Source organism: Anomaloglossus baeobatrachus, chromosome 5 (genome assembly GCF_048569485.1).
Source record: "Anomaloglossus baeobatrachus isolate aAnoBae1 chromosome 5, aAnoBae1.hap1, whole genome shotgun sequence".
NCBI classification, from domain to species: domain Eukaryota; kingdom Metazoa; phylum Chordata; class Amphibia; order Anura; family Aromobatidae; genus Anomaloglossus; species Anomaloglossus baeobatrachus.
Window position 1 is genome coordinate 559,673,894 of NC_134357.1, and position 22,321 is coordinate 559,696,214.

The 22,321-nt window shown below is 50.7% G+C and overlaps 1 protein-coding gene across 1 annotated transcript in view; it reads left to right on the forward strand.

Annotated features, from left to right (window-relative positions):
* Positions 1-22,321, forward strand: part of LOC142312347 (uncharacterized) — a 200,895-nt gene that overhangs the window by 92,737 nt on the left and 85,837 nt on the right. The window lies entirely within an intron of this gene.

Genomic DNA, 22,321 nt, shown 5'->3' on the forward strand with positions numbered 1-22,321 from the left:
TTTTAAATGGTTATTATTTTTATCAGAAATTAAGACTTGTTACACATAAATGGGTGAAGCTATATTTATGTTCTTGCCAATGGCCTAGTAGTATAGGGTCGATTTATCGATGACATTATCATTATATTGGATAATTCTGCTGCTTCTCTAACAGAATTTCTGGAATCCCTTAACTCCAATAACTATGGCATAGAATTCACCCCCACAAATAGCAATACTATTGTTAACTTTCTGGTATTACTAATTTCATTGACCACAACAATATATCCACCAAAAGTTACCGCAAATCGGTGGACTCAAATAGTTTCATTCCACTTGACAGTTGCTACCTACCCACCTGGCTAGCCAATATTACAAATGTCAATTTATGTGGGTTAGACGCAACTGCTCCCAACTGATATAATAGACCACTGCCTCTACCCCATAAACTTACTCCCCACCATCACAGAAGGAGAGTTTGAACATCTTTTCTCGAAAGCACACCTCACCACCTGTGCACTTGACCCCATCCCTTCTCCTCCCCAACCTCACCACTACGCTCATCCCAGCCTTAACCCATCTTTTCAACCTATCCTTAAACTCTGGTACCTTCCCTTCTGCTTTCAAATATGGAACAATCACAGCCATCCTAAAGAAATCTTCCCTCGATCCGAGCTCAACTACCAGCTATTGCCCCATATCGCTACCACCATTCACTTCCAAACTCCTCAAACAGCATGTTCATGCTGAAATTTCTTTCCACCTCTCATCTTTCTCTTTGACAGGCTACAATCCAGCTTCCATCCACATCACTCTACTGAAACTGCCCTGGCTAAAATTAAAAATGACTTCCTGCCAAAGCCAACAGCCACTTCTCCATACTCCTCCTTCTGAATCTGTCCTTTGCCTATAAAACTGTCGACCACTCCCTCCTATTACAGATTCTCTCTTCCCTTGATGTCCGAGACCTTGCCCTCTCCTGGATCTCTTCATACCTTTCCAACCACACTTTTACTGTCTCTCACTCCCACAAAACCTCTTCATCCTGTCCTCTGTTGGTGTTCCCCAAGGCTCTGTCCTGGGACCCTTACTCTTTTCCATCTATACATTTGGCCTGGGACAACTCATAAAGTCCCATGGCTTTCAGTACCTCCTATACGCTGATGACACTCAGATCTACCTCTCTGGCACAGATGTCACTACTCTACTGTCCAGAATCCCGTAGTGTCTGTCGTCCATATCCTCCTTCTTCTCTTGCTTCCTAAAGCTAAATGTGGCCAAAACTGAACTAATCATCTTTCCTCTATCTCACTTATCTTTCCCACCTGATTTATCTATTACAATAAATAACATCACGCTCTCCCCAGTACCCGTAGTCTGATTCCTCAAAGTGACCCTCGATTCTGCCTTATTCTTCATACCATACATCAAATCCCTTGCCACTTCCTGCAGTCTTCAGCTAAAAAAATATTTCCAGAATTCATCCTTCCATCCATCCAATATTCCCGCACCTCTCCATTCCATCCTTAACTCTGCTGCCCAACTGATCCACCTTACTCCGCATCACCATTCCACTTCTCCCCTCTGCAAATCCCTCCATTGGCTCCCATTTCTCCACTGCATCCAACTCAAACTACTAACACAAACCTACAAAGCTGTCCATAATCTGTTTCCCCTGTATTTCTCTGAACTAATCTCCCGCTACACTCTAACACGTAATCTCTGCTCTTTCCAAGATCTCCTTCTCTACTCACTCATGCACTCCTCATGCAACTGCCTACAAGACGTCTCCCAAGCATCCCTGTCTTCTGGAATTTGTTGCCTCCACAAATTAGATTCTCTGCTACACTTGCAAGCTTCAAGCGGAACTTGAAAACTCATCTGTTCAGAGATGTCTATAGTCTCCAATGACCCCACCGCTTCACCACGGCCAGAGCTGCCACCTCACCATCACCCCACCTACTGTTTCCTCCCCATTATCCTATAGAATGTGTGCAGCCCCTCCTGTGATGTATATACTGTAGCCCCAGACCCTCCTGTGATTTAAATACTGACTTCTATAGGAAATCAGGGATCATCGCCGCGCTTGTCACCATTCAATTCCAAAAGTTATTATTCCAAGTCATTTATTTAAGGAACATGAACAAAGTCTAGACTTTTTCTTTTCCGCCACAGTCCTTGAATTTGTGATTTAAATAATGTAGCTCCAAGGCCCTCTTGTGATGTATATACTTTAGCCCCAGCCCCTCTTGTGATGTATATACTATAGCCCCCAGCCAGTCCTGTGGTGTATATACTGTAGCCCCCAGCCTTCCTGTGATGTACATACTGTAGCCCCCAGCGCCTCCTGTGATGTATATACTGTAGCCCCCAGCCCCTCCAGTGAGATAGATATATATTTATCTCACAGGAGGGACAGGGGCTAGAGTATATATATATATATATATTTTTTATATATATATATATATATATATATATATATATATATATATATATATAGTATAGTATACTGTATGTATATGTATATATATATATATATATATATATATATATATATATACATATACATACAGTACAGACCAAATGTTTGGACACACCTTCTCATTCAAAGAGTTTTTTTTATTTTCATGACTCTGAAAATTGTAGATTCACATTGAAGGCATCTAAACTATGAATTTACACATGTGGAATGAAATACTTAACAAAAAAAGTGTGAAAAAACTGAAAATATGTCTTATATTCTAGGTTCTTCAAAGTAGCCACCTTTTGCTTTGATTACTACTTTGCACACTCTTGGCATTCTCTTGATGAGCTTCAAGAGATAGTCACCGGAAATGGTTCCAACAGTCTTGAAGGAGTTCCCAAAGATGCTTAGCACTTGTTGACCCTTTTGCCTTCACTCTGCAGTCCAGTTCACCCCAAACCATCTCGATTGGGTTCAGGTCTGGTGACTGTGGAGGCCAGGTCATCTGGTGTAGAACCTCAACACTCTCCTTCTTAGTCAAATAGCCCTTACACAGCCTGGAGGTGTGTTTGGGGTCATTGTCCTGTTGAAAAATAAATGATGGTCCAACTGAATGCAAACCAGATGGAATAGCATGCCGCTGCAAGATGCTGTGGTAGCCATGCTGGTTCAGTATGCCTTCAATTTTGAATAAATCCCCAACAGTGTCACCAGCAAAGCATCCCCACACCATCACACCTCCTTCTCCATGCTTCATGGTGGGAACCAGGCATGTAGAGTCCATTTGTTCACCTTTTCTACATCGCACAAAGACACGATAGTTGGATCCAAAGATCTCAAATTTGGACTCATCAGAACAAAGCACAGATTTCCACTGGTCTAATGTCCATTCCTTGTTTTCTTTAGCTCAAACAAGTCTCTTCTGCTTTTTGCCTGTCCTTAGCAGTGGTTTCCTAGCAGCTATTTTACCATGAAGGCCTGCTGCACAAAGTCTCCTCTTAACAGTTGTTCTAGCGATGTGTCTGTGCATATACAGTTAGGTCCAGAAATATTTGGACAGTGACACAAGTTTTGTTATTTTAGCTGTTTACAAAAACAAGTTCAGAAATACAATTATATATATAATATGGGCTGAAAGTGCACACTCCCAGCTGCAATATGAGAGTTTTCACATCCAAATCGGAGAAAGGGTTTAGGAATCATAGCTCTGTAATGCATAGCCTCCTCTTTTTCAAGGGACCAAAAGTAATTGGACAAGGGACTCTAAGGGCTGCAATTAACTCTGAAGGCGTCTCCCTCGTTAACCTGTAATCAATGAAGTAGTTAAAAGGTCTGGGGTTGATTACAGGTGTGTGGTTTTGCATTTGGAAGCTGTTGCTGTGACCAGACAACATGCGGTCTAAGGAACTCTCAATTGAGGTGAAGCAGAACATCCTGAGGCTGAAAAAAAAGAAAAAATCCATCAGAGAGATAGCAGACATGCTTGGAGTAGCAAAATCAACAGTCGGGTACATTCTGAGAAAAAAGGAATTGACTGGTGAGCTTGGGAACTCAAAAAGGCCTGGGCGTCCACGGATGACAACAGTGGTGGATGATCGCCACATACTTTCTTTGGTGAAAGAAGAACCCGTTCACAACATCAACTGAAGTCCAGAACACTCTCAGTGAAGTAGGTGTATCTGTCTCTAAGTCAACAGTAAAGAGAAGACTCCATGAAAGTAAATACAAAGGGTTCACATCTAGATGCAAACCATTCATCAATTTCAAAAATAGACAGGCCAGAGTTAAATTTGCTGAAAAACACCTCATGAAGCCAGCTCAGTTCTGGAAAAGTATTCTATGGACAGATGAGACAAAGATTAACCTGTACCAGAATGATGGGAAGAAAAAAGTTTGGAGAAGAAAGGGAACGGCACATGATCCAAGGGACACCACATCCTCTGTAAAACATGGTGGAGGCAACGTGATGGCATGGGCATGCATGGCTTTCAATGGCACTGGGTCACTTGTGTTTATTGATGACATAACAGCAGACAAGAGTAGCCGGATGAATTCTGAAGTGTACCGGGATATACTTTCAGCCCAGATTCAGCCAAATGCCGCAAAGTTGATCGGACGGCGCTTCATAGTACAGATGGACAATGACCCCAAGCATACAGCCAAAGCTACCCAGGAGTTCATGAGTGCAAAAAAGTGGAACATTCTGCAATGGCCAAGTCAATCACCAGATCTTAACTCAATTGAGCATGCATTTCACTTGCTCAAATCCAGACTTAAGACGGAAAGACCCACAAACAAGCAAGACCTGAAGGCTGCGGCTGTAAAGGCCTGGCAAAGCATTAAGAAGGAGGAAACCCAGCGTTTGGTGATGTCCATGGGTTCCAGACTTAAGGCAGTGATTGCCTCCAAAGGATTCGCAACAAAATATTGAAAATAAAAATATTTTGTTTGGGTTTGGTTTATTTGTCCAATTACTTTTGACCTCCTAAAATGTGGAGTGTTTGTAAAGAAATGTGTACAATTCCTACAATTTCTATCAGATATTTTTATTCAAACCTTCAAATTAAACGTTACAATCTGCACTTGAATTCTGTTGTAGAGGTTTCATTTCAAATCCAATGTGGTGGCATGCAGAGCCCAACTCGCGAAAATTGTGTCACTGTCCAAATATCTCTGGACCTAACTGTATGACGTGTATATCTATGTATATCAGTATATATGACTGTGTATATATTTATGTCTGTTTCTATGTATTTTTGTGAATTTGTCTTCAAATATGTATATATGTACGCCTGTATGTGTATGTATCTGTTTATGTGTGTTTCTGCCTGTGCCTGGGGCCCGCTGAAACTTTTTCGCCCGGGGCCCAAAAAAACCTGGAGCCTGGTTTGTAGCATTCAAGACATGTCCCTCAGGGTGAAACTGAGCAGGTGGGAAGGGCTTTTGTTGGGGACGGATAGAGGGCCACCTCCTTTCCCAAATCATGAGTACCAGGCCTGAACGTTACAGAAGTTTCCCAGTCAGTGGACAGACTCCAGCGATACTAGTCCTTAGGGCTCTTTTCCACCTGCGATTTTCATGTACAAGTGCAATAGGATAAAAAAATCGGATTACACTCATACCAGTGTTAATCAATGAGGCAGTTTCCTCTTTTCTTTAATATCTTTAATTTCTTTAATATCTCGACATGAATCGTGCCCTTGGTACTATCGCAGCATGCTGTGTTTGGCAGCGAGTCTCGGCTCACGCACCCCCATACAATACTAGGGGAACGTGTGAAACATTGCACTGCACTCACATGTTATGCGACTGCAGTGCGGTGCACACAGAGACAGATGTGCCGACCCAGCAGCAGATCGAACCACTCGGATCCGAGGGTGGTGTTCGTTCGTAGCTCGAGGGTCTCCGGACCCGGGGGCTTAGGGGCCACACTCAAATGTAAAAGGGGGGTATTTAGAGGGGATTCGGTGTAGTTTGTGATGCCACCCGTGGTGTACGGTAATTTTGGAGTACCGCCGCTGCCTTTGGGAGTACTCGGGGTGATGGAGTGGGGCAGCTAGGTGACGTTACCCTCCACGGGTAGGGACAGGCCCCGGGACTCTGTTTGGAGGTGCTGGGACACAGTGCAGGGGTCAGTTGGGTACTCACTCAGCAATGAAGCAGACGCTGACAACAGGGTAAACCAAGTCTCTGAACGCCGTTGCCTCTCGAGGGGAGCTCGTCCGGGTCCCGTCCCCTACAGTGCTGCTGGTGGTCTGTAACCTGCCTTCTGGCACTAAGTTTTAGATTGTCCATTGTGATCCGGTAGCTTGGAGCTATTCGGGCCCCGCTCCCCACTGTGGCTAAGTGAAGGAGCCTGCTCTCAGGAGCTCATGCTTGGGATTTCAGTGGGCTGCTTGCTAGGAAAGCCCTATCCCTCTCATTGCGCTAGTGCCCCCGATCTCCGAGCTGGTTGGGAACAGTCCATAAAGGCCTCGTTTTCCTCAGGTTAATTGCCGGGTTTCCTGAAGCTTATCCCCAACCTAGGGTCCGTGTACCCCATCGTGCATTCGGTCCCGGACCGGTGATAAGACCAGGCTGCCAGCCGTCCTCCTCGACGGATTCCAGGCACCTAGCCTCAATCCCCTGCGACCGGGGGTCTGACTCCTCTAGGTCCAGACCACCGTCTGTGACCTAGTTTTCCTCTCCCCTGGGAGCTCCAACTCCCAGCTTCCTCAGCGCTCCTCACAGCTCGAGGGCTACCACTCGACTAACTAACCTTGACACCTTCCACCTCCCTGTCTGACCCCTAGGTGGGTGGCCCTATTCCTGCTAAAGCAGCCCACTGGTGTGCCTGACAGTTGTGATGCAAAGTGTATCTAGGATTTGTGAATGCTGATTGAGACTGCACTGCAGGATAGAGACCCAGAACCATGGGGGGTTGAATACTGCACGGGGAGGGCAGTTTGTGCAGTACTGAGTGACGACCTAAATAGTCCATGGACGTCACATTCCCCCTTGATTAAAACATAGCTCGTCCTCGAGCTACAGGACATCCAAAGGTTTATTTTTTTTTATTTTTGTTTTTAACTGCAAATGTAAAAAGGAATAACATTTTTATTAAATTTTTTAGTTTTCATCCCACATAAAGGAGGCACATTTACTTTACCGTTTCACCAAACTCTAAAGGTGGCTTTACACACTACGATTTCGCTACAGCAATCTCGTTGGGGTTACGGAATTTGTGACGCACATCTGGCCGCTGTAGCGATTTCGTGTGTGACTCCTATGAGCGATTTTGAATCATCGGAAAAACGTTCAAAATCGCTCATTGGTGACATGCTCCCGTCTTCCCAATTATCGTTGCTGATACTTGGACGATGTAGTTCGTCGTTCCTGCGGCAGCAGACACCGCTACGTGTGACACCGCAGGAACGAGGAACCTCACCTTACCTGCGTCCCGCCAGCAATGAGGAAGGAAGGAGGTGGGCGGGATGTTCGTCCCGCTCATCTCCGCCCCTCCGCTTTGATTGGGCGGCCGCTTACTGACGTCGCTGTGACGCCGAACGGACCGCCCCCTTAGAAAGGAGGCGGTATGCCGTTCACAGCGACATTGCTATGCATGTAAGCATGTGCGCGATTTTGTGCCCGACGGGCAGCGATATGCCCGTGTCGCACAAACGATGGCGGGATTGCAGCGTATAAAGCCCGCTTAAGAGTTCACCTTTTACAAACTATGGAACGCTACCGGTTGCATTAGTAGTGGGGGCTCAACCTGCTCCGTTGCAGCCCCTTCCTGCGACAGTTCAGTTCCAACATCCCAGATCCCATTAACCCTCCACCCAAACAAACCTGACCAGCTGCATTCCTACTTGGGGTCCGTGACAGGGTTAAAGTCCCGGATTTGAAAGGACGATTCTGGTAGGCACAGGAGGTGCAAGTTATTTACAATGAGCACAAGTCCTTGCTGGCCGCAACCAGTCCCGCAGCCATGGTCCATTTTTACTACTAAAATATATAAAAGAAACGGAGTCCATGCACCAGGTGCAAACATCATATAACTTCTTCAATCAGGTGAGGTACTCAGTTGATTAAACCCAATAATCATCATTTTGCATATAATAACAGCACTTATCATTTCTCAAGAAAAATAACAAACTAATAAAAACAATAAAGGAAAACACAGATTTTTCTAACATTCTAACTTTAGATAGCCTAGTGCCGCTACCATCACTCTCTACATCTCAATGGGGGCTGACCAAAGTTAACCCGGGTCGACCTTCTCAATTCTGGACCCTCTTCTTCCCCCTGTGATGTGGCAATGATTCCTACAGGTTCCTCGCCCTCAGTGTCAGGTGTGGCTGGTAGGACTCTACATGTGCGTAGTAAGGGTACAGGTACTACTCTAGGTGTGGGAGTGGGTGCAGTGTCAGTAAGACTTTCCTGTTCTGGTTCTTCCATGCGTTGTGGGAATGTTAACACAGGGACTATCACTGCTCCATTTTGAATGGGCCAATCTTCTGGGAAGTCACCTAGAATGGTACGAATCATCCTCTTCTTTCTTTCCACCACCTGAGGTTGGGGCTGGGGTTCATCTACAACTCTTAAGGGCTCTGGACACTTCTTCAAGTGGTCTCGGGAGACAGTAGACGTGGTTCTTCCCTTATCCTTGCTGATGAGGCAAGTCTTTTGGTTGTCAAAGTTGGATGGTTGCACCGCGTAAGGTTCCCTCTCCCATTGGTCATGCAATTTGTGCAACTTTCTTTTCCTCTTCAGTACCATCTCACCTGGTGAGAAAGAGGTAGCTTTTGCCTGCTCGTGGAAGTTCCTTTCTTGCTTTTCTCTATTCTGATTCAAATAATCTTCAACATACTTTTGAATCTGCTTTTACTGGATCTGGCGATCTGGATCTAAAGGGCACCTTACACGCTATGATATATCAAACGATATGTCGTCGGGGTCACGTCGTAAGTGACGCACATCCGGTGCCGTGTGACATATCGTAGCGTGTGACAGCTACGAGCGTCTGTTAACGAGCAAAAATACTCACCTTATCGTTGCTCGTTGACACTTCTCTCATTTTCTAAAAATCGCACGTCCTTCTCTGCGCCGGTTGTTCATCGTTCCTGGGGCAGCACACATCGCTCTGTGTGACACCCCAGGAACGCTGAACTGCAGCTTACCTGCGTCCCGCCGGCAATGCGGGAGGAAGGAGGTGGGGGGGATGTTTGCGTCCCGCTCATCTCTGCCCCTCCGCTACTATTGGCCGGCCGCTGTGTGACGTCGCTGTTATGCCGAACGTCTCTCCCCCTTCAGGAAGAGGATGTTCGCCGCCCACAGCGAGGTCGTTTGGAAGGTAAGTGCGCATGACGGGGGTTTACGACTTTGTGCGACACAGGCAACAAATTGCCCATGCCGCACAAACGGTGGATGCAGGTGCGATCGCAAATGCGATTGCACGACAAATTGCTACGTGTAAAGCAGGGTTAAGTCCACTGGGAGTCTCCCAGGTCTGGCACTCATCAGGTAAGCAGGTGCACATTTGGTGGATCCAGCAGGAATGTTATTGTAGATGTCAACAAGATCTGGCAATTTTTCAGGCCACTGGTTCCGCTCCTCAAGTGGTAGGGTCTTCAGCAGGTTGATCACCAAGTGGTTCATCTTTTCGCACATCCCATTTGTCTGAGCATGGTAGGGTGTAGTGCGTATCTTCTTAAACCCATACAGACTACAGACTTCCCGGAAAATTTCAGCCTCAAACGCTGGACCTTGATCGGTGAGGACCTGATCGGGATATCCATGCGGCCTGCAGAAGTGTGCCTGGAATGCCTTTGCCGCTGTGCTGGCAGTTAGATCTTTCACAGGTACCACCACCAGGAATCGGGAATAGTGGTCCACCATCATGAGGGCATAGGTATAACCACTCATGCTTGGGGTTAGCTTGACGTGATCCAAAGCTACAATCTCCAGGGGCTGTTTGGTGACTATTGGTTGGAGTGGTGCTCACTGACTGGTACCATCTTGCCTCCTCAAGGCGCAAGGACCACAGTTCCTGCACCATGCTTCTACGGTATCTCTCATCCCAATCCAGTAGAAGCAACTTCTCAGCAACATCTCCAGCTTCTTCCACCCAAAGTGCCCTGCTTTATCGTGGTACGCCTCCAGGACCACCGGGACATGCGCTTTGGGTATCACTATCTGGCAGATTCTTTTGTGCGTCTTGGGATTGCTCAGACTTCTGCATAACTTGCCTTGATGGAGGTATAGTCGACTCCTGTCCTGCCACAGCTTCTTAGCTTCTTCTGTAGCATCTGGTTCAAGACGGGAGCCAGCTTGGGCTAACAGTGCTTTAATGAGCCTGGCCGCAGGGTCACCATCCTGGGCTTCTTGCCAACCGTGATGGAGTAATGGATTGAAGGTTGCCTCCTGCTGAGTGCTATGGGACCGGGGCCATTCTATGCTACCGGTCCGGTGGAAGGCAGGCAATTCAATCTCCTCCAAGTCATCCTCATCCTTCCCATCATCAGGTAAATGGGGCATTCTGGATAGTGCATCCGCATTGGTGTTCTTGCGGCCAGCCCTGTATTTTATGGTGAAATCATAATTCGCCAATCTTGCAACCCAACGCTGTTCTAGCACTCCAAGCTTCACCGTGTCCAGATGGGTCAGTGTATTATTATTCGTATACACTGTAAATTTTGTGGAAGCCAGGTAGTGCTTGAATCTCTCGGTTACGGCGCATTCGAGTGCCAAGAACTTTAACTTGAAAGAACTATAGTTCTCTGGGTTTCTTTCTGTAGGCCTCAGCTTCCTGCTGGCATAGGCGATTACCTTCTCTTTGCCCTTCTGCACCTGAGACAGGACCACTCCTAATCCTATGCTGCTGGCATCCGTGTACAGTATAAACGGGACACCGTAGTCGGGATATGCAAGGAACTCATCCCCCGTCATAGCTAACTTGATCTGCTCAAAGGAATCTTCTTGTTCCTTACCCCACTTGAACAGAGGGCCAGAGGGCTTGCCATACTTGGGTTACTCGACCAGGAGATCTTGTAAAGGGGCCGCCATCTTGGTGTAGCCTTTTACGAACCTACGATAGTACCCCATCAAGCCTAGGAACTGCCGCACTTCTCTGACAGTATTGGGCCTTGGCCAGTTCTGGATGGCTGTGATCTTCTCAGGATCCGGTGCCATGCCCTCGGCGCGGACCACATGCCCCAGGTACTAGACCTTAGGTTTCAGTAGGTGGCATTTAGATGGTTTTAGCTTCATCCCATACCTGGATAGGGCTTCAAACACTTCCGCCAGATGTTCCAGATGCGCCTCATATGTCTTAAGGGTGATTTACACGCTGCGACATCAGTAACGCTATATCGTCGGGGTCACGTCGTTAGTGACGCACATCCGGCGCCGTTACCAGCATCGCAGCGTGTGACACCAAAGAGCAACGATCAACGAGCACAAAAACGTGAAAAATTGTTGCTTGTTGACACGTCGCTCCTTTCCATAATATTGCTGCTGCTGCAGCAGCTACGATGTTGCTCAACGAACGACGAACATCTCCTTACCTCCGTCCACCGGCAATGAGGAAGGAAGGAGGTGGGCGGCATGTTCTAACCACTCATCTCCGCCCCTCCTCTGCTATTGGACGGCTGCCGTGTGACATCGCTGTGACGCTGCACGAACCGCCCCCTTAGAAAGGAGGCGGATCGCCGGCCAGAGCGACGTCGCAGGGAAGGTAAGTCCGTGTGATGGGTGTTAGCGATGTTGTGCGCCACGGGCAGCAATTTGCCCGTGTCGCACAACCGACGGGGGTGGGTACGCTTGCTAGCGATATCAGTACCGATATCGCAGCGTGTAAAGTACCCTTTAGAGTATACAATGGCGTCATCCAGGTAAAGCAGGACAGTTTCGAAGTTGCAGTGACCCAAGCAGCACTCCATGAGTCTCTGGAACGTTCCTGGTGCATTACAAAGCCCGAACGGCATACTATTGAACTCACATAATCCCATCGGGGTAGCGAAGGCAGTCTTCTCTCGGTCTTCCACAGCAACAGCCACTTGCCAGTATCCGCTAGTAAGATCAAAAGTAGAGAAATAAGTGGTAGACTTCAAGGCAGCTAACGATTCCTCAATTCGGGGTAAGGGATAGGCATCCGTATGTGTGATCTTGTTGATTTGTCTGTAATCTACATGTGGTGCCCTGGACAAGCCAGGTAGCCACATGAACAACATTCGCACCCCCACCCCCCCCGGACAGAAACACACGTCAAACACAAAACCCTTGCTGCCTCCCTCCAGGGGCTGATGTCCACACCAGGTGGGGTGGAGCCAGGCAGTTTGCCCCCCACCAGCGGGGAGTTCACGGTCCTAGAGGCGGGAAAACAGAGAGAAGAGTTTAGAGAGTGGAAGTGTGAGGAGCAAGACTAGTGTCTGGGTCGGAGCCCGGACACGTACAGCAAGGTTGGCAGGTACCGGAACGGGGAACAGAGTGAAACTAAGCACACACAGGCAGGGCCATCGGACCCCGACTAGGCTTGGAGCCGCCGTTAATTGTCAAATCCGACTGTGACGGGAACCCCAGGGGTTTCCCAACTACCAAGTCCCGTTTGAAGGCAACCGTCCGCACCGTGCGGGTATACAGCCACCGCCAAAGGCTAGAAACCCAAGGGCCAGCGCCTGCAGGCAAACCGGGATTTTCCAGCTCGAGCGCCTTCTCGAGCAAAGGAGGTGCGAAAAGCAAGGCCCCGCCCCAAAAGAGGGAGTGCCAATAGAGTACCAAGGGGGGACGGAAAAAGATGCCTGCGCCCGACAGAGCCGTTGGAGATGCGGCGGTCGCAGCCGTAGCGGCGCCCCTAGGAGCGGGGGGGGGCCGCGGGTCCAGCGGTCGCCCAGGTGATGCCGTTCTCTCTGCCTTATGTGCCTGGCGCAACCTGGCTACAGCAATACGATGGGAAGCCTGATGCTCTGCAGGTGTTCTGGAAAAAGCTTGGCCCGCTTTTGAGACCCGCACGGAAGCAGAGCTGCGGATGCAGTTTTACTAGTGCCGGCAGCGGCCTGTGGATAATATAAGAGACTATGCCTTGCGCCTGCAAACAGCCCTCCGCGCGCTGAAGCGAGTGGACACCATTAATGATGTGGACAGCAATAAGATGCTAGTGGAGCAATTCTTGCAAGGGCTGGGGTCCGCGGAAGACCGCAAGCAGTTACGGCTGTGGGCCCTAGAACACCCCGATCTGGACTTTGCAGTATTAAAAGAGCGGGCCATCAAGGCCCTGCAGGCTCCAATGCCAGACACCCCTGAGGCGGCACCATGGCCGGCTGAAACTGCTCCCCTCACAGTGGCCTCTGCCCTCCCGGCTGTCCCGGCCCCTGTAGACCCGCCGGGATGATGGAGGAGCTGGCTGCCCAGGTCCGCCGCATGGATGGAGACCTCGCCAAGATCCTCGCCGCACTCCAGCTTCCGACGAGAGTCAAGCCCCCTGAGAAGATCCAGCTCGCCGACAGCCCGGAGGACGTCCCCTGAATGCAGCGGAGAAGGAACAATGACTCATAGTATGGACCTCCTATCTGTTACAGGTGCAGCAAGCCTGGCCACTACTCTAGGCGGTGCCCGTTAAACGACCAACCCCTGGGGCCAAGGGCCAATCCTCAGGAGTAGAACCCAGTGGCCCCTCTGACTGGCGAGACCGGTATAATGGAGCTCGCCCTATCATCCCCCTGGCAGTGGACGGCGTCCCGATCATGGCCCTCCTGGACACTGGATCACAGGTAACCACTATGCCATATACATTGTATTAGCGGTACTGGGGGACTGATGAGCTCGTACCCCCTGATGATAGCCTGACCCTTGTTGCGGCCAATGGACTTCCTCTGACCCAAGTGGGGTACAAACAAGTGGCCATGACTGTGGGACGGGCTGAACTGCAACACCAAGGGATGATTGTGGTAATGAATGAACCCAGTGACCATAACCCCAAGATAGTCATAGGGACCAACGTGTTGGAGAATTGTATGAGTGAGGTGCTGAGCCTGTTGCAGCAGTTGGCCGCCACGGCAGCAGGAGGTCGACAGAGGGCTGTGCAGCGTGAGATCTGGGCCTTATTCTACCGTCAGCAAGTGAGTTCAACGGGTGGAGAGATTGGAGGGGTGAGAGTGATGGATTCAGCCCCCTTGGTGGTGCCACCCAGAAGTGAGATGATGATTTGGTGTAGGGCAGCAGTAGGTCCACAGGGACGTGACTACCCAGCGATGGTAGAGCCCACGTCCTCTGAGCATTGGCCCACGGTAATGGCTGCTAGAGGGGTGGTAGATGTCAAGAAGGGGAGAGTGCCTGTGAGGGTGTTGAATTGTGGGGAGGAAGAAGTCAGGCTTCCCTGGTACGCTACCCTTGCTAAACTGCTTACCCTAGATCCTCACGCCATCCAAGAAGTCGCACCCTCGGTCGCAGCGCCCCCCGCTAGTAGCCATACACCCCCCGAGCAGTTGGAAGGGTGGTGCCAAGAACTACATGTAGGCACTGATGTCACCCCATGCATCATAGGGAAGGGGTATATCGGGTGGTACAAGAGTATGAGCAGGTTTTTAGCAAACACTCACTAGATTTTGGGAGGATTAAAGGGGATCAACACCATATCCCCACCGGCATGCACCCGCCCATTAAAGAAAGGTATAGACCCATTCCGCCAGCACACTACCAATGTGCTAAAGACATGTTGAGGAACATGAAGGAGGCAGGGGTCATTCGGGATAGCTGTAGTCCCTGGGCAGCCCCACTGGTGCTGGTAAAGAAGAAGGATGGCACCTTGAGAATGTGTGTGGATTACCGGAAGATCAACCAAATAACGCATAGAGATGCCTATCCTCTACCCCGTATTGAAGAGTCGCTAGCCGCGCTAAGGACTGCTAACTTCTTCTCTACCCTTGACCTCACTAGTGGGTACTGGCAGGTGGCAGTTGTGCCAGAGGACTGTGAGAAGACCGCCTTCGCTACGCCTATGGGACTCTGTGAATTTAACAGCATGCCGTTCGGGCTGTGCAACGCCCCTGGGACCTTTCAACGGCTTATGGAATGTTACCTGGGACACCTGAACTTCGAAACCGTCTTACTGTATCTGGATGATGTGATTGTATACTCCCAGACGTACGAGGCCCACCTGGAGCACCTGGCTGAAGTGTTCACGTCCCTTGCCAAGTACGGGATGAAACTGAAGCCCTCCAAGTGCCACCTACTGAAGCCTAGGGTGCAGTACCTCGGACACGTGGTGGGCGTGGAAGGCGTCGCCCCAGATCCCGAGAAGATCACTGCCATTCAAGACTGGCCAAGGCCAACTACAGGGAGAGAGGTGAGGCAGTTCCTAGGCCTGGTGGGCTACTACCGCCGCTTCATTAAGGGATACACGAAGATGGCTGCACCTATGCAAGATGTCCTCGTGGGACAGACCAAAAGTGGCAGAGCCCCAGGATCCCCGCTGGCGTGGGAGGAGAAGCACGAAGAATCCTTCCGCCAACTGAAGACGGCCCTGACTGGGGACGAAATCTTGGCGTACCCCGACTAACACCTCCCATTCATCCTCTACACCAATGTCAGTAACGTGGGCTTGGGGGCAGTCCTGTCCCAGGTCCAGAATGGGAGAGAAAAGGTGATCGCTTATGCTAGTAGAAAACTCCGGCCCACAGAAAGGAACCCTGAGAACTACAGATCTTTTAAGCTTGAATTCCTAGCTCTGGTGTGGGCCATTACCGAGCGGTTCCGCCATTACCTCGCAGCGGCAAAGTTCACCGCCTATACGGACAACAATCCGTTAACTCATCTGGACACAGCCAAGCTGGGAGCGTTGGAGCAGCGGTGGGTGGCCAGGCTGTCTAACTATGACTTCACCATTAAGTACCGAGCCGGCCGCAAGAACACCAACGCGGACGCGTTATCCTGGATGGCCCACCTGTCGGATGAGGGGTCAAAAGATGATGACCTCGAAGAGATCGAGCTACCCGTGTTACACCGGCCACCCGTCGAGAAGTTGCACGTCCAGCAGCAACAGGTGAACTTGGATCCGCTACCCAGTCAAGAGTGGCGAGAGGCTCAGGACCAGGCGCCTGCCGTCCAGTTGGTCAAAACCATGATGGAACAAGGATCCGCTAGAATGGACCCCGCCGCTCCGGCCGAGGCCCAACGGCTGAGGAAGGAACGATCCTCACTGCACTTGTGCCAAGGGAAACTGTATCGGGAGCTGATCAACCCGAAGACTCATGAGAAGATTCGCCAGCTGGTGGTTCCCCAGGCTAACGTGCCCACGGTCTTACAGGCGTATCATGACGGTGCAGGGCACTTTGGGCGGAAGAAGCTGGAGATGCTGTTGAGAGAGCGGTTCTATTGGAGTGGGATGCGGGAGTCTGTAGAGGCCTGGTGCCGAGAGTGTGGTCCCTGCGCACTGAGAAGGGACGAGGCCAGCCAGAAGGCCCCTCTACGACCAATCATTACCCATCAACCGCTAGAGTTGGTCGCCCTGGACCACGTCAAGCTCAGCCGAAGTGGGTACACTTATGCCCTGACCATCGTGGACCACTATTCAAGATTCATGGTGGTTGTCCCCGTCAAAGATCTGACCGGCCGCACTGCAGCTAGAGCATTCCAGGCCTACTTTTGCCGACCACATGGGTACCCGGAGAGGGTTGTGAAGGAATCCAGCTCACCCACGTCTGACCTCACAGTGCCTCAGACTCGGATCCGGCCCTGCCCTGGCCGCACAGCAATGAAAATGAAGAAGATGATCCAGCTGAGTGATCAGGTGATTTATTCAGTGCAGTTCAGAGAAAGCATATGGTCGTGGTTAACGTGTTTCTGGCTTAACGCCCTTAATCATGACCATGGTTATGATTAAGGGCGTTAAGCCAGAAACGCGTTAACCACGACCATATGCTTTGTCTGAACTGCACTGAATAAATCACCTGAGCACTCAGCTGGATCATCTTCTTCATTTTCACCCGGAGAGGGTGCTTACCGATCAGGGCCTGGCTTTCGAAGCGGAGGTGTTTCAAGAATTCTGCCAGTTATACGGTTGCAAGAAGATGCGGACCACGCCATACCATGCCCAGACTAATGGCATGTGTGAAAAGATTAACCATCTGGTCCTGGACCTCCTTAAGACGCTACCGCTAGAAGAGCGGAACTTGTGGCCAGGAAAACTGCCTGACCTGGTAGACATGTACAATAACATTCCTAGTAGCTCTACCAAATGCACACCAGCGTATCTGATGAGAGCCCGACCAGGTCGGTTGCCGGTGGACCTGGAAATGGACTTGGAAGCTCCAGAAGCCCTTCCTTCGACTGCTGACTGGGACGCCCGTCGGAGAGAGCAGTACCGGCAGGTCCAGGAGTATGTAGAAAAGAACCTGTGCCGGAGCCGGGAACAGCAGGAACAGTGCTTCAACAGACGGGCCCCAGCTGGCCCCTTCAAGCCTGGGTATGTTGTGCTAAAAAGGAAGCGAAGAGCCCACAAACTTGATGACCAGTGGGAGAAGACCCCGTATGTCATACATCCCACTGAATGGGGAAATGAAAAGGCATACCAGATCAGTCGTGACCAAGGAAGGACGTCGGCCACGGTGTCCAGAGACCACTTGAAGAGGTGCCCACCTCCATTGAGGAGGGCAGCTGAAGTGCCGGCCCCCGGGCCAACAGGGGAGAGAGGAAAAGAGGTGATCCACACAGTGATGGGTGATTTCCCAGCAGACTGGCCTACACAGAATGGCGCTGTGATTATTCCGGTGATAATGTTCCCACAACCCGTGGATGAAAAGGAGACGGAAGTAACCGCCAGTGAACCAGTGCCCAGGGCTGCACCTATGCCTAGACCCCCTGAATCTCCACCTGCCCCACACGATATACGGGAAGAGGAACCAGTTGTCTCCTCTGTCCCCTCGCTTGTGACTGATGACATTGGGCCCAGAAGGTCCACACGCCCCAACCTAGGTAGGCCCCCACTTAGGTATAGGGAAACTGACGTTTAGGGGTGCAACCTGTTGACTGTGTTACCGTTGTTCCTGAATGCTAAGTACAAATCAAACCGGTTGTAACCTGATTGACTGTGATTAACCCGGCCGTTGCCGACAAGTTGTCCCCGGAGGGACCCTTTGTGTGTTACCGTTTGCATGAGGAACTCTTCATGAACAATGCCTGAGAACTTGCAGGGCACCCACGAACTTGTGGGTTTGTAAATATGTTGAGATGGATGGCGTTGCCGCCTCCGGAGAGGCAGATTTGGAGGATGGGCCTGGAGGAAAGTGATGGCCCAGGCCCGCCACTACCTTAACCGGTGGCGATCCTCCGGGGGTTAGGGGGCCTCCTGGACGTGGGGTCCCCTGACATAACAGCCGGGCGCGAGTTGCCGTGCCTGTTCCCGCTCGGGTGACCTGGACCTGGACTGGGGTAAAAGGGGTGCTGCCCACTTCTTAGGGGCAGCATCAAGGCTAGGTTGCTTGGGTGGGAGAGCGGAAGTCCGTCCGTCCTTCATTATTAAAAGTGTAAATATGTTTATTGTTGCAACGTTCAAATGTCCTAACAAGAATGCATATGTTGAAAAGTTTTAAATGTTTTATCTTTTTCAGTTTAAAATAAACACTGTGATGGATGGCAGCCCGCGGACGGTCTGCGTTTTACCAAGGGGGAATGTGGCGCCCTGGACAAGCCAGGAAGCCACATGAACAACATTCGCACCCCCACCCTCCCGGACAGAAACACACGTCAAACACAAAACCCTTGTTGCCTCCCTCCAGGGGCTGATGTCCACACCAGGTGGGGTGGAGCCAGGCGGTTGGCCCCATCCAGTGGGGAGTTCACGGTCCTGGAGGCGGGAAAACAGAGAGAAGAGTTTAGAGAGTGGAAGTGTGAGGAGCAAGACTGGTGTCTGGGTCGGAGCCCGGACACGTACAGCAAGGTTGGCAGACGGTGGTGGCCGTCTGCAGGAGTTAGTGGAGCTCCGCAGAGCCGAAAGGACCGGGGTCGGGCGTCAGCCCGCCGGTACCGGAACGGGGAACAGAGTGAAACTAAGCACACACAGGCATGGCCATCGGACCCCGACCAGGCTTGGAGCCGCCGTTAATTGTCAAATCCGACTGTGACGGGAACCCCAGGGGTTTCACAAGTACCAAGTCCCGTTTGAAGGCAACCGTCCGCACCGTGCGGGAATACAGCCACCGCCAAAGGCTAGAAACCCAAGGGCCAGCGCCTGCGGGCAAATCAGGCTCCTACGGCACCTATACGCCGGAGAGCGGACCACCGTTGGGAAGCCATCGGAGTGAAAAGCAAACTACTACGGTGCAGGGAAAGACAGCCACCATCACCTGTCCGGGAAAAGAGACACTGCGGCCGGCCGCGGGAACCGTTCATCCAGCCGTTTGGTTTACCGGAGACTCTTGTGACTTTCTATTGCTAAGTGAGTACACCAGTGCCGTCCGGCACCGCGCCGCGCTGTCCCAGCGACCCTGCACCTCGCCAGCCCTGCCTCCCCGTCACCTCACCGGGCCCCGGGACCACCAGTCCCTACCCACGGAGGGGGAAATCATCCCAGCTGCTCCCTAACAACGCTCCCGGGATCCCCGTCACCAGCAGGGGTGGTGTCCACCTTCACCACAAACCCTGGGTGGCGTCACGGACTCAATCCCCAAACAATCCTCCCCTTTTCACTCTAGGCCGAGGAGCGCCACTCGAGTCCCCGGATCCGGCCCACCGCTCGAGCCACCGAGCAGCAGCAGCGCCGAACCCGAGCGTTAAGTCGAGCAGCGCCCCGCCACCCGCGACATACACACATCCTCATAGTGCCGTCTTTCTTTTTCACTAGTACCAGGGGAGCTGCCCAGGGGCTGCAACTATCACGGATGACCCCAGCCTCCTTCATGTTTCTGAGCATGTCCTTGGCGCACTGATAATGGGCAGGTGGTATGGGCCTATACCTCTCCTTGATAGGTGGATGATTGCCTGTGGGTATATGGTGTTGTACCCCTTTCATCCGCCCAAAATCAAGTGGATGCTTGCTAAAGACCTGCTCGTACTCCTGCACAACCCTGTAGACCCCTTTTTTTTGTGATGTGAAGGGAAAGTCGGTGCCCACATGTAACTCCTGGCACCACTTCTCTAACTGTCCCTGGGGACTGTTACTAGGGGACTAATCTGATGGGTTTGGGGAGCTTACTGCATGGAGGGAATCTGTGTTGACTGTAAACAGCTTGGCAATTGTGGCATACCTGGGCAATGTGACCTCCTGTTCCCCGCAAGTCAACACTTGCACGGGCACCCTCCCCTTCCGGACATCGACTACCCCTCTGGCTGTTAACACTGTGGGCCAATGCTCTGAGGGCAGGGGCTCTACCACTGCCTAGTAATCTTGTCCATGGGAGCCTACAGCTGTCCTGCACCATATCATCATCTCGCTCCACGGGGGCATTACAAGGGGGGCCACATCCATTACCCGAACACAACCAATTTCACCTCCGGATAGATTTACCTGTTGCCGCTGCAGGAGGGCTCGGATTTCACGTTGTAGGACTCTCTGTCGTTCTACTTCTGCAGTCTCAGATAGCTGTTGGAGTAAAAACAACACTTCTCCCATACAGTTCTCAATGACATTTGTTCCTAAAATGATCTTAGGGTTCCGATCGCTAGGGTCATTCTGCACGACTATGAGTCCTTGTCGCGCCAACTCTACCCAGCCCACCATAATGGTCACCTCCTTGAACCCAATTTGAGTCACTGGTAATCCATTGACGGATAGATGGTAATGCTGTCCTCTGGCGGAGTGAGTTCATCATCTAACCAAAACTTCTTATACAGTACATAGGGAATAGTCGTTACCTGGGAGTCGGTATCAAGGAGTTCAGAGGTCGGGATCCCATCCAGGGTGATGGAAACGATGGGCCATCCCACTACATACCACTCTCGCCAGTCCGCTGGGCCTTGGGAGTTTATTCCTGGGGATTGGCCTTGGCCCCAGGGGTTTCCCGTTTAAAGGACAGATCCGAGCGTAATGGCCAGTCTTATTACACTTATAACAAACGAGCTGTCCATAGCAGTCGCTGTTCTGTCCTTTGTACGTCGAGGTCCTCCCTCTCATCCAGAAGACATCCTCCAGCCAGTCGGCTAGCTGAATCTTTCCTGCTGGCGTGGCCTTTGGCTTAAAGAAGTTGTCCAGTTACCAAAACTGATTTTTTTTTTCTGATAAATCTTGCTAATATGTGCCCCTCAACACATCTATTATGTTTTTTCAGCAAAATTACCTTTTATTGTGCACTAGCAGCACACGGTCATTGCTGGCTCCAGCTCTGATGGGGTTAATCTCTCCTCTGACTTCCTGTGTTCAGTTCCTACAAGTCCCAGAATTCTTTGTGGCTCTAGGGCGGTGTCTGGCTTATCTAACACACCCATTGTGTCTAATACACCCACTCTGCTCCCACCCAAACCCTCCTCCCTGCCTCTTCCCAGTGGATGTGCACTGAGATCAATCATACAGAGACAGCAGCAGCTCTACACAGCCAGGGGAAGAAAGTGTGTGTGCGCGTATATACAGTGTATGTGTGAGTGTGTATGTGTGTGTGTATATACAGTGTGTGTGTGAGTGTGTATGTGTGTGTGTATGTCATACTCACCTGTCTGCAGGGTCCCGGTGCCATGCCCGCTCCCAGCTCCTGTCTCGGTAGCGCCGCTCTGGCTGTGTGCAGTCTCCCCGGGGCACGTACGAAGCTTGCAGGACCTGGCCGTGGATCACCTGATGCAGTCACCTGATGCATCAGCTGATCGATTCTCGTGGTGTCGCCGGCTTTTTCGCGCCCGGCCGGCTATCAGCTGATCCTGCCGTCAGGGGACTTCACCAGCTGATTACCGGCAGCTCCTGCAGTGATGGGCCAGGATCAGACTCCCCTGCAGGAGCTACCGGTAATCAGCACAGACGTGAGTATTTATTTTTTTTTTTTTTTTTTGCACTGATGCTTCAGCTGATTGTATAATCGGCTTTTATACAATCAGCTGAAGTGTGATGTGATTCACGTAGTTTAACCTGACACATCATCTGATCGCTTTGCCTTCAAGCAAAACCGATCAGATGATATTGGATCCGGATTGGACGGCGCAGGACCCTAACCCAGGATTACTGCGGAGGGGGGTTTATTTCAATAAAGATGGAGTCACTAATTGTGTTGTGTTTTATTTCTAATAAAAATATTTTTCTGTGTGTTGTGTTTTTTTTTTTATCATTACTAGAAATTCATGGTGGCCATGTCTAATATTGGCGTGACACCATGAATTTCGGGCTTAGGGCTAGCTGATAATATACAGCTAGCCCTAACCCCATTATTACCCAGTGAGCCACCCGGCATCAGGGCAGCTGGAAGAGTTGGATACAGCGCCAGA